This window comes from Furipterus horrens, unplaced genomic scaffold, assembly GCF_987537825.1.
Source record: "Furipterus horrens unplaced genomic scaffold, mFurHor1.1.pri manual_scaffold_8, whole genome shotgun sequence".
In the NCBI taxonomy this organism is placed as follows: Eukaryota; Metazoa; Chordata; class Mammalia; order Chiroptera; family Furipteridae; genus Furipterus; species Furipterus horrens.
Genome location: NW_028327178.1, coordinates 61,373,464 through 61,387,043, shown reverse-complemented (window position 1 = coordinate 61,387,043; position 13,580 = coordinate 61,373,464). Strand labels below are relative to the sequence as shown.

The 13,580-nt window shown below is 41.1% G+C and overlaps 1 pseudogene; it reads right to left on the bottom strand.

Moving 5' to 3' along the window:
* The window catches only part of LOC150003036 (calponin-3-like), a 68,998-nt pseudogene extending 56,119 nt beyond the window's left edge, over positions 1-12,879 (bottom strand).
* Positions 12,880-13,580: the final 701 nt, after the last annotated feature.

Genomic DNA, 13,580 nt, shown 5'->3' with positions numbered 1-13,580 from the left:
TACTACCCAAAGCAATTTACAGATTCAGTGCAATCCCTATTAAAATACCAATGACGTATTTCACAGACCTAGAAGAAATACTACAAAAATTCATATGGAACCAAAAAAACCCCGAATAGCAAAAGCAATCTTGAGACAGAAGAACACAGCAGGAGGAATCACAATACCAGACATCAAAAAATACTACAAAGCCACTGTGATCAAAACAATCTGGTACTGACATAAGAATAGACATATAGATAAGTGGAACAGAATAGAGAGCCCAGAAATAAATCCAGGCGTCTATGGTCAACTAATATTTAATAAAGAAGGAAGGAATATAAAATGGAGTGAGAAGAGCCTCTTTAACAAATGGTGCTGGGAGAACTGGACAGGGACGTGCAAAAAAATGAAACTAGACCACCGACTCACACCACACATGAGAATAAACTCAAGATGGATCAAAGACTTAAATGTAAGCCGTGACACCATAAAAATCCTAGAGGAAAACATAGGCAGGAAAATTTTAGATATCTCACGTAACAATATTTTCACGGATACATCTCCTAAGGCAAGAGAAATAAAGGAAAGAATAAACATTGGGACTACATCAAACTAAAGATTTTATGTTCAGCAAAAGAAAACATCGGCAAGATGAAAAGGAAACCAACCATATGGGAAAACATATTTGCCAATGATATCTCAGGCAGGGGACTGATCTCCAAAATATATAAAGAGCTTATACGACTCAACATCAAGAAAACAGACAACCCACTTGGGGGGGGGGGATTGCTGGGGAGGGGTGCTGGTTGGAGGGGAGCAAATGGGAAACAATTGGAACTAATGTAACAATATAATCAATTAAATATACTTAAAAAATAAAAATAAAATAGACAACCCAATTTAAAAATGGGCAAAGGAACTGAACAAACACTTTTCTGAAGAGGACATACAGAAGGTCCATAGTCACATGAAAAAATGCTGAACATCACTAGCCATCAGAGAGATGCAAATGAAAACCACAATGAGATACCACTTTACACCTGTCAGAATGGCCACCATTAACAAATCAAAAAACAATAAGTGCTGGCGAGGATGTGGAGAAACGGGAACCCTACTGCATGGTTGATGGTAATGCAGACTAGTGCAGCCAACATGGAAAACAGTATGGAATTACCTCAAAAAACTAAAAATGGAACTGCCTTTTGAACCAGCGATTCCACTACTAGGATTATACCCGAAAAATCTTAAAACTCTAATTCAAAAGAACTTATGCACCTCTATGTTCATAGCAGCACTGTTTACAATAGCTAAGTGCTGGAAACAGCCTAAGTGCCCATCTGTAGATGAGTGGATCAAACACTGTGGTACATTTACACAATGGAAAACTATGCAGCAGAGAGAAAGAAGGAACTCCTGCCATTTGCGCCAACATGGATGGAACTAGAGAGAATTATGCTTAGTGAAATAAGCCAGGCAGAGAAAGAAAAATACCATATGATATCACCTAATACAGGAAACTAAAGAACAACATAAACAAACGAACTAAATAGAACAAGGAGCAGAATAACAGTCAATAAGGGGGAGGGGGAGGGAGAGAAGGGGGATAAGTGAGGGAAGGGTTTATTCAAGGAATGTGTATGGAGGACTCATGAACATGGACAACCGGGAGGGATACGATTGTGAGAGAAGGGGTGAGCTGAGTGGGGAAGGAAGGGGGAAAAATGGGACAAGTGTAATTGAAAAATCAAAAAATAAAATTAAAAAACAAAGAAGATATAACCCTTACAAACATATATGCACCCAACATAGGAGCACCCAAATATATAAGGAAAATCTTGGAAGACCACAAGAAGGATAATAACAGCAACACACTCATAGTAGGGGACTTTAACACCCTATTGTCAACAATGGACAGATCTTCAAAGCAAAGAAACACCAAGGATATACAGGCACTGAACAGCACGCTAGATCAAACGGACTTTGTGGATACGTATAGAACTTTTCACCCCAAAGAAGCAAAATATACATTCTTTTCAAGTGCACATGGAACATTTTCAAAAATAGACCACATAGTAGGACACAAAAGAAGCCTCAACAAATTCAAGAAAATTGAAATTATATCAAGCATCTTCTCAAATCACAATGCATTGAAACTAGAAATCAACATCAAGAAAAAACTCAAGACATTCAAATTCATGGAAAATGAATAACATGCTATTAAATAACACTGGGAAACACAATTTTCATTGAGTTAGATCTGACCCTTGTTTTTGACTAACTTTTGGTATCTGAATTCAAAAATGACCCCAGTTTTTCTCTATAATGTCAACTTTTTATGGTACAGGATACCCTCTCTTTGCTCCCCAAATCATACAAAATGTACATACAAAGGAAAACAAAGAAAAAATTACCTGAATATACTGTTTATTTAGAGTTATTTTATTTATATAATATAGGAAGCCAGGGTGCTTGGTGGTGGCACATGTAGCTCAGCCCCAGATTTGGAAAACCACTGGGAGCATGGCGGCACACAGGACCCAAGCCACACACTGGTTTTCCCGTGGGGAACCAGGCCTGCATTTCTATAATAGCTTAAAAACTTGCTTTCTGCTAAAGGACTCCCTCATCCTGGGCTGAGAACAACACATGTTCAGCGTGTAACCTTGAAACAGTTTCTTGGGATTCTGGGCTGATTTTCAAGAACAGGATGTGGCTAGATGAGTTATTCTTATCATCCTTGCATGAATAACATTCTTTTCTTTATATAACAGTAATAGTCATATAAGGCAATAATTGGCACAATGTTTCATAACTTTCTTGGATGTAATCCACCTAAAGAGTTAATAAAAGCCTGTTCAGGCAGGGGCAAACTGTGCTTTCCCCTTTAGAAAGTGGCCAGTTTTGTCCCCTCTTCTCCACAAGATTCTTGCGGTCCATGTGCATTTATTCATTTCATCCACTACACTGTGGACCCTGCTGGCTGGAGGTCCGCGACAATATAAAGGCTATATATTGTTTCTGTAAGTCAACTTGTGTACAAGTAGTAAAGTTCTGCTACCAAGCATACATATTAAGGTAAAAATTTATGCTTATAGCTTTTCCTGGAATGTTCAATCTGTGGACAATCCCACCTGATGCTCCAACAATAGTCAGCCATCATATATACATTCCATCTACCCTGATACCATGCCTCCATGACCTTCAAATCTTGGTGGAATCATTCACCTTGCTTATCACCGACTGCACCAAGGTTTTTCAGGAAGTCAACAAAATGGCTATGCAGAAAATGCACCTTGATGCTCATGTTACAACCAAGCATTTTGAAGCTCTCCAAGAGTTTCTGGACAATTTTGGTGTAAATATGTGTTCATGTATTTCTAAGAAAGTCCTTGACAAAGTTTTTAAATGACAACCAAGAATTCTTTTGGAGTTCTGACGTTGTCCTGATGAAATGTCCATCTTTAATGAGCTGCTGAATCTGTGGACCATCAAACACATCAGCCTTTATCTTTTCAAACGACAGGCTAAAATGCCAAAGTGAGATACTTGAAACAGTCTCCTTCAGTTGGCAAAGCTGTAACAAATTGCTTCATGAGACCCACTTTTATGTGCAGAGGTGGGAATATAATGTTCTTTCTGTCAACAAGTGGCTCATGTAGAATGTTTGGATCACCAGGTTTGAGGTCAGATCTTGGAGGCCAATTCAACTCCACCCAATGCTTCTCACAAGCTCTGTTGTCCCACATACACAGAAAACAGGGATACTTGGTGTATATGCGTTGCTGACCAAGAAGTAAGCAGACCATTTTAAGGTCAACACAGATGATCCAATTGTGCTTGTAATATTGCAACAGATCAATGACTCTCTTTATGTCTTCATATTCTTCACAAAAACAAACAGAATGGCCAAATGGGACTGCACCAAGTGAATTGCCATTGTGAGGAGGAAACACTTCAAGCTCTGCTTTGAGCTATCGATGAACAGTCCCCATTCAGTTGCGTTATAGATTGGAATTCCCAATTCCTCCATTAAACCATGTATGTTATGGCAATATCCAAAACCACCATCACTTCGAAAGTACTGCAGAAATGCACTTTCTCTTTTTTCAGGCAAGTTTTTCTCATGTAGTCTTGGTCCTAGGAGTTCTGAAGCCTTTTGATAGTCCCAAATATTGTGCCAAATCATTCAACTCATGCTGATCAAATCCCTTAAGAACGGAGTCATCTTCAATTTCAAAATCTTCCTCGTTGCTGTCACTTAGTTCTTCACCATACTCCTGTTTTTTGAAAGAAGTTAGTTCAATGAAAACTAGCAATGGGATTTCAGCTGAATGAGACACTGGGTGTATAGCTGATGGTAGACTAGGATACTTTATTTTACATTTATTTTTCTTGTTACATCGTGACGTTTTCACTATACAAAAGTAACAGTCACTTGAATGATCTCTGGGCTCTCACTAAACCATGGGTATACCAAACGGCAATTTATCACGTGTTCCCTTTGTCCACATCCATAATCTCTCTACACACTGCTTGCACACTTTGTGAGGGGCGCAAGACTTATCTTGATCACCAGGTTTTACTTTAAAATATGCAAAATAGGCTTGCCTGAAAAATGCACTGATGTTTATCCTTTGACTGGGAATGGTGAAACTGCCACAGACACAACAAAATGAATCAGGGTTCTTTAGGCACTTACAACAGAAATAGCAGAGGCAGACATGATCCGAAGGAAAAAAAATAAGTACATATGTAAAAAAAATAACTAAATTCTGCTAACTCCTTGTATACAGATAAGACTTGGACTACACTTTGGAATATGATTCACTATATAGAGTGGCACACAACCTCTCACCACACTGTCTCATGTGTAACTGAATAGCCTATACAAGTATGAACCTGTGGCTGGTCTCCAAGGTCGTCCTGCACCCCTACCCACTCGAGGGAGGTTTGCTGTCAGCCAATAGGAGAGCACTAGTGCTTCCCATGATCCAGGCCTGATCAGACCTAGAGTGGTCACATTAAGATAAGCTATACAGAAAAAACTTGACATGATAGAAGAAAACTAACTGCAGTTTTGAGATCAACATGCCTATTTAAGTCTAAAACAGCTGAAAAATTTAACTCAACCAGAATTATGTTAAGAATTATTCCTCAGTGTAATGAATAGGTTAACAATGACATCAAAAAAGAAATCAAGAAATTTCTGGAAACAAATGATAATGAGCACACAACAGCCCAAAACCTATGGGACACAGCAAAAGCAGTCCTGAGAGGAAAGTTCATAGCAATACAGTTGTATCTGAAAAGGATAGAAGAATCCCAAATAAAAAATCTAACCCTACATCTACAAGAACTAGAACAACAACAAACAAAGTCCAGGGCGAGTAGAAGGAAGAAAATCATCAAGATCAGAGCAGAATTAAATGAGGTAGAGACTAAACAGACAATTCAGACGATCAACAAAAGTAGGAGCTGGTTCTTTGAAAAGATTTTAAAAATCGACAAGCCTTTAGCCAGGTTCATCAAGAAAAAAAGAGAGGACCCAAATAAACAAAATCAGGAATGAAAGAGGAGAAATCACAACTGATATCACAGAAATACAAAGGATTGTAAGAAATTACTACAAACAACTGTATGGCAAGAATCTTGACAACCTGGTTGAAATGGACAAATTTCTGGAATCATATGATCTTCCAAAACTGATTCAAGAAGAAACAGGAAGCCTGAATAGATTGATAACAACTAGTAAAATTGAAGCAGTAATCAGAAGAGTCCCGACACCCAAAAGCCCTGGACCAGGTGGCTTTACAGGCAAATTTTACAAAACATTTAGGGAAGAACTAACTCCTATCCTTCTTAAACTACTCCAAAAACTGCAAGAAGAGGAAAAATCCCAAACTCTTTCTATGAAACCAGTATTACTCTAATTCCAAAACCAGGTCAAGATGCAACAAAGAAAGAAAACAACAGGCCAATATCACAGATGAACATAGATGCTAAAATCCTCAATAAAATATTGGCAAATAGGATCCAGCAATACATCAAAAAGATCATACACCACGATCAAGTGGTATTCATCCAAGGGATGCAAAGATGGTTTAATATACACAAATCAATAAATATAATACATCACCTAAACAAAATGGAAGACAAAAATTACATGATCATATCAATAGAAGCTGAAAAAACATTTTATAAAGTACAACACCCATTTATGATGAAAACACTCAGCAAAATGGGAATAGAGGGAGCATACCTTAATGTAATAAAGGCCATCTATGAGAAACCTGAAGCTAACATCATACTCAATGGACAAAAACGGAAAGCATTTCCCCTAAGACCAGGATCTGCTCCTATTCAACACAATTTTGGAAGCTCTAGCCATAGCAACCAGACAAGAAAAAGAAATAAAAGGCATCTAAATTGGGAAAGAAGAAGTAAAATGTCATTTTTGCAGATGACAAGATAGTGTACATAGAAAACCCTATAGATTCCACTAAAAATCTACTTGACATAATAAGTGAATTTGGCAAAATAGCACGGTACAAAGCCAATATTCAGAAATCAAAGGCATTTCTGTACACTAACAATGAAATATCAGAGATAGAAGCTAGAAAAAAAGTCCCATTTACTATAGCAACAAGGAAAATAAAGTACTTAGGAATAAACCTAACTAAGGAAGTAAAAGACCTGTACTCTGATAACTATGGAACACTTAGGAAAGAAATTAAGGAACATACAAATAAATGGAAGCATATATCATGTTCATGGATGGGAAGAATCAACATCATTAAAATGTCCATACTACCCAAAGCAATTTATAGATTCAATGCAATCCCTATTAAAATACCAATGGCAAATTTCACACTTAGAATAAATACTTTATAAATTTATATGGAACCAAAAAAGACCCCACAACAATCTTGAGGAAGAAGAACACAGTATGAGGAATCACAATACCTGATATCAAACTATACTACAAGGCCCAATTATGATTTCTGAAGCTCTTTACAGATATCTGGGTTTGAATGGGTGATAAAGTGTAACCCTATTAATACTTGCCCCTCTGGAGAGGATGGGTCTATATTAGTCCACTTCTGAAAGACCTCTACCAGCCTATTGAGGAAGAGGGCAGGGTTCTGGCAGGATTCTCTTCCTTTCCTTGTGTTATTTTCTTCACTTTATCATAATTCACTAGTTTTTTTATCCAGACCCTCATTCCAGCCAATAAGCACTAAATTGTGGGAGACCGGTATGTCTGGTAGAGAAGGCTGTAGCCACTGTGTGAGCTGGGACCAAAGCAAGGGCCCATAAGCCTTGACCAGCTGGTGAATATGGCCCACATACCATACTGCCAGTCCCACGCTCCAAAGGGTTTTAGAAGTAATATGCAATGTGCTCTTTGAAGCTAATGAAGCTTGCTCTGCTCTGTGTAGCTACTGATCAGTAGAGTGTAAAAACAGAATGTTTAAGTAAAAAGAGACTCCTGGACTTCTATGATATGCCTGGGCACCACAAAGTCTGGCTAGCTGTCTCCCTATGTTTGACTTATATTCCTTTTTATCATTCTTCTTTGTTATTGGGTAAGTGATTGCTTATTTACCCCATGCATTTCTGCACATAACCAACTCAATAAAAATTCTGACTGAGAGAATAGTGATTAGTGATCTCCTCCAAGAGACACTCTCCCCAGATAATTTGTCTCTGGGTTGGTTCTTTCATCCATGCTGAGGGATCTGTGGGATAGGAAACTCTCACACTGTATCATGGAAGATTTCCTTCTGTTCCATTCTGGTGTATTATGGTCCCAATTGGGATCTGGGACAGCCTCACCCACTGGCCTTGCATTATCAGGGACTTCAGAATGTAATTAGCTCCCATGTTTGTGGGTCCCTTTCCAAATTAATTGCTTTCCTTCTGGAGAGCAACATGTAGTTAGAACTATATAGAGATTTCTCCAGGCCATATCAAGGCAAGGATTAAGATAAGAAAGTTATTAATGAAGCATGAGGGATCCTCAGAGAAGCTTCCGAGCCTCTCCTGGCAGTGCTGCAGGTCAGCTATTGAGAAAGGCGTGTATACCTAAGTAGAGCTTTCTGCACCTGCTACTTCTCTCAGGGGTAGGAGGTCAGAAGGGGCAGGGAGATATTAGGCTCCACTCTTAGTAAGCCCCATTGGACTGGGTTCTGCGTTCTTCCGGGAGCTAATAATCTTAGCTGGGAGTTGAGGGGTTAAGTAATGGCTGCAGCAGAGATGCCAGGCTCAGGCTGAAAACTGCCAGAATTCTTTTTTAAGTAGCATTTTTCCCTCTGTGTTGGAGAGGCGGGCACCCTGCTGTTTTCTGCATGGGTTTGAATAGCAGGTTAATTAACCTATTGTTTCCAGGACCTAGTAGCTCCAAGGTCTAAAAGTTACAGTGTTACTTTTCCTTCTTATTTCTTTTCCACTTTCAATGTGCTTTCTTCCCATGCCACACATGAATGTGGCATGTATCTCTTTCCTTATTCCTTAATTCCTTTCTTTCTCCTTCATTCCCTTCACTTTCTTCAACTCACACAGATCATCTATGACTTACATGCTCAGATGCTCTGCAACATATGCAATCCTGCAATATAACATTTTAAAATAATCATTAGAATTGTAAATGAAAGTATATTAGAACTTTGTAGACTTTTGGAGATTCTTGTAGATTTTCCTTATTTGACAAATATTTCCAAGTATTTAAATGTATTAAGCCTGATTAGTCTAAAATTTTCTTTTTTGTAAGAAGAAAAGAATAAATTCTTGAGATATTTCAGGGCCCTTTGAAATACCTCAAAGCCATAAGAAAAACTCTTTTTTAAATTTTAGATCTTGGAAATCTTGTCAAATATTTGATTTAAGGAATATGTATTATGAAATGATATTTGGATATTTATTTAAAGTAGCGGTCCTCAACCTTCCTAATGCTTCAACCCTTTAATATAGTTCCTCATGTTGTGGTGACCCCCAACCATAAAATTATTTTTGTTTCTACTTTGTAACTGTAATTTTGCTACTGTTATAAATTGTAATGTAAATATCTGATATGCAGGAAGTGTTTTCATTGTTACAAACTGAACATAATTAAAGCATAGTGATTAATCACAAAAACAATATGTAATTATATATGTGTTTTCCGATGGTCTTAGGCAACCCCTGTGATAGGGTCATTCGACTCCCAAAGGGGTCGCACCCCACAGATTGAGAACTGCTGATTAAAAGTAATAATAAAAGGTACATAACATTAATATAGGCTGACAAAACTTTAGTTCTTAGCATTGAGAGACATGAATTTTTGAACGTTAGTTAAGTATTTGAGTAATACATCACAACACATAATTATTTTACTGAACAGAACCTTGACTATTAGGCAGATATAGGAAAAACTTTACGGCCTTTCTGTCAAGGCTTCGGTCAGGCAGGTATGGAATGGCATCACCTCCTGCCAGGGGATCCCCTGGCCACTCGGCTGGAAGACAAACACAGCAACTACTTTGTAAAGCAGATAGAAATGGGGTGGTAGAGATGTAAATGGAGCATTCAGAGAAAAGGGAAAAAGAGTTATGAGTGAGGCAAATTGAACTAGAAGGCCTATTTAAGAGAACAGGCCCTGGAAAAGCCAGGACTTTTCACTGCAGGCTAAAATCTTGCCCTCACCTCTCAAGAACTAAACCTAAGTGGGGAATTGCGCCACAGGGATGGGACTGTGATTGCTTTGCTGTGTGCCTAATGTTGCATGGACTTTTTCTTCCGGCTGGTGGCAAAGCCTAGCATTCTGTCCTGGTCCACGTCCCAGCTTATCCTTTCAAAGGAGTTTTTCTTGTGGCAAGCACCCTAGTGGCTTTTAAATGCTTGACCCATGCCCAGAGGGTGTGGCAGTTTCTCAAGGAGAGAGATCAAGACCTCTACCAGGCAAAATTAACATTGCCCCTCCTTGAGTTGCCAAAAGTCACCTAGGATGAAAAGAAATGCAAGCTTACAACAGACTGATAATTTAAATTGATTTTCTTTTGGCCAGATTTAGAGGCAGAAAAAGGCTGCGGAGTCCATGGAGTGGGTCAAAATGTGCAGTTTTACGAGCAGGGTTCCCAAAGGCTGTTACCCCTTCAGTCATCCCCGACTCTCTTAAATGCCTCGGCTTCTCCCCTGGCTGTCTAAAAAAGCCAAGAGGGTTCAGAGAGCTGGGTGACCAGCCCTTATACTGCATGTCCCTGGATGAGCCAAAGTTACATCACAGTGATGGTAGTTCCCTATGAGGCCCCTGCATATCTTAGGCATTGACCCCAGACACCTCCATGAGGCCCCCCACTCCAAGAGCTTGGGCCACAGGGAGGAAGTACCTCTTTTATCTCTGGGGTTCAGGGAGAACCCGAGGACTCATTTCAGATTTCATTGTTTCTACCTCCAAACACTAGCATAGCAAATTTAAATGGCCCACTCCCACAGCACAGCATTTCCTTTACCCCAAAGGTGACAGACCATACTTACTGCATTCCAAATGGCTGGTAATGGAGGAAATACAGTGGGGAGTGGTGGGTGGTTGAGACAGAGAGCAGAGAAAAATGCCATGCGAGCTCTAAGGAGAGGCAAGGAGCATCTGGGCTTTAAGTTTAGCTAGAGTATTTCATCCAAGTATTGGCATTGAACAGCAAGGGAGGACTAGAAATGAGTGGGCCATTGTTAGGGTAGGCCATTTAGTATGTTGGCATGCATCTGGGCTGCCAGCCAGAGAGTGAACCTGGGAGAGGTCAGAGAAGAAGAACGGGACATGTGCTCTAATGGGTCCCTGGGGTACTACAGCCACCCAGAGGAGAAGGATAAGATGTGATCAGGCTGAAGCTGAAAGGGGAGAGAGAAGGAGCAGATAGAGAACCCAGGACATTTGCCATTATACCTGAGGCGGTCAGTAAGAATTTGAAAGTCAAATGTCCCGTTTTCTGGCCAACAGTGTTGGTTATCAAGAGAATATTGAGGCCAGGCAACAGTGGAGAAGAAAATTAATTTTCTTAGTTTTATCTTAGATTCTAATTAAAAGGTCCTGAGATTCAGACAGAGACAACCTAAAGGGGAGTCCTTTGGAGGCAGGGACTGATATGCTCCCATGGCACAGAGAGTAATAACCCAGAGGGTGAGTCTGAGATTAAATGAATCAGGAGGGTAAAGGGATGTCTCTGCTTAAGCCGCTGATTCTATGAGGTGCAAAGGCCCTGAGTGAACTGTCCAGGGGGAAGGCATCCTCAGCCGCCTCTGAAAGTTCAACTGAGTGGGAAGGCTCTGAGGAGTAAAGGCCTTAAATGAACTGTCCATGGGGTTGGCACCTCCAACTGCCTCTGGAAGTTCAATGAGGCAAAAGGCTCCAAGGAAAACTGACCTAGGCCTAGGATTTTGAGCACAGAGTCACAGTAGGCTCACAAACGATAAAGTCAACCTGATGAGAGACTCATCCAATGAGACAAAACTCAATTAGTGGTGTCTGGTGTGGGTGGAGGGCAGGCCATGGCAAAGGATCTGGAGGTGGAGGTCATCAGACAGGCAGATCTCTTGAGCAATGTGTTAGAGGAGGAAGTGAGAGGGTTCCAAAAGGCAAGGCCAGGCCTGGGGCCTGGGGCACCCTGCCCCATAGCCCACTGTTCCCCCTAGTTGCAAGCTCTCATTGACTACACTCGGAGCCCCTCCTGGGTTTTGGCACCAAAATGAGAGAGCAGCTTTGCTCTGAGAAATCACCCAGAGACCATTATGGGAGCAGGCAATGGGTTTAGTGAGGAAAAAGGGGAAGGGGATAGAGTGGTGAGACAACTCCTAAACCGACTTGAGGGCCCATAGGAGCAAGAGGAATGGGGAGCAAGGGAATAGGGAATGGGGAATGGAGATTCCCAGAGCTCCTCATGGGCCCGTAGTAATCCCACCCAGACTTCTGCAGCTGTGCTTTTTAAACTTGCCAACTGCACATTTCAGTGACGGTGAGTTTGTCATATTGGTATATCCAATATATCGTTTACATCTTCTTGTTATTCTGACAAGGTTGATTAACATATCCTTCTGTTGCCCAGACCAGGATGATTAACATATCTTGTTGTCTGACCAGGTTTGCAACTCGCTGCCTCTATATTCTGAAAGTTAGTACTTGGCTGGAAGACTGCCTGGGAATACTGGGTAGTGCTGTTTTTTTGTTTTTTTACACTAGATTCTCCTTTTGCCTGCTGCCTCCAGATAGGGTGCTTTCCTCTTCCTGTTCCTGGAAGGAGCCGCTGCCTGGGAGGGTGACCAGCCTTCCCCTATGCCCTCAGGGGCTGTGGAGGGAAATCCCTGGGCTACTACGGGGTCCCACCCACCACATGCCACCCCCTTGATTGGGGATTGCAATGTCTCCCAACCCCAAGTTTGAGGGTGGAGGCCCCCAGCCCTAGGTAGGGAACCCAGAGCCCCAAAAATAGGCAAGAGGAAGACCCCTCACCACACGCCCAGCAAGAAGTCCAGGGAGTTTCCCCACATCTCCTTAGGACTGCCTCAGCGGCTACAGCATCGTGACTTTGGGGGAGGGGCCGGGGAAGGCCGCTGCCACCCCTGCAGCTTCACTGCCCTCTCAGTGATCCTATGGTGGGGGCTGGCTCTGTCTTCCCCATTTGGGCAGGGCAAGCCCCCTCATCAGCTAGGCAGGGAGGGGACCTCACCTTCTGAAGAGGTGCTTTCACACTACCCACTGGAACCCAGGAAGTGGTGGAAGGGGAAGGTGGAGGGCTCAGAGACAGCATCACAAAGAAGGGCAATGCTCCATAGCTGCACTTCCCAGTGGGCGGCCAAAGGGAGAGGGGCTTGGAGGCGATGCACAAATTCTTGAGGCTCCTGGAAGCCACCTTCCACGATTACAGCCATACCACTCTGAATGTGCCGGACCTCATCTGGGACCTCATCTGATCTCAGAAGCTAAGCAGGGTCAGGCACGTTTAGCACTTGGATGGGAGACCGTAATGGAATACTGGGTGCTGTAGGCTTTGGCCAACCTCTCCTTTTGCACCCCACTACTGGCTAGGGTGCTTTCATTCTCCTGCTCCTTGCAGATCCTCCTACTCAGAAGATCGACTGGCCCCTTTCCACTCCTCCTGGTCAATGAAACTTCTGATTGATCTCATTTTTTAATTTCTCATCCCAAGATGTTTTTTTAAAAAGCATCTTGCCCTTTGGTCCTCTAGATATACTTGGAACAGTGTAAGTGCCTCAAAACTCAGAAATGGGCAGAGAAATATTTTAATGCTACACATTTTTCAATTTCTATAAGAATATTGTTTTCAAAACCTGTAATCAATAGTTTTATCAAAATATATGCTAAGTGTCACCTTTTTTAGCACATTTTTATTTCAGTTTATGAAATACGTACAATGTTATTTCAATGAATGGACGTAAGCACATTCAGTCTTATATATATGAATGCATTTTCCAGAGTTCTAAACAGTGTATTTAAAGTAGCTTAAGAAACACAGTTATATACAAAGTGTTCTTACTCTGTCCTTTAATTCTGCCATGCAGGCCATAATGTTTTCAAGAAAATTTCTTAGCAATAGATTCTAAAGCATTTT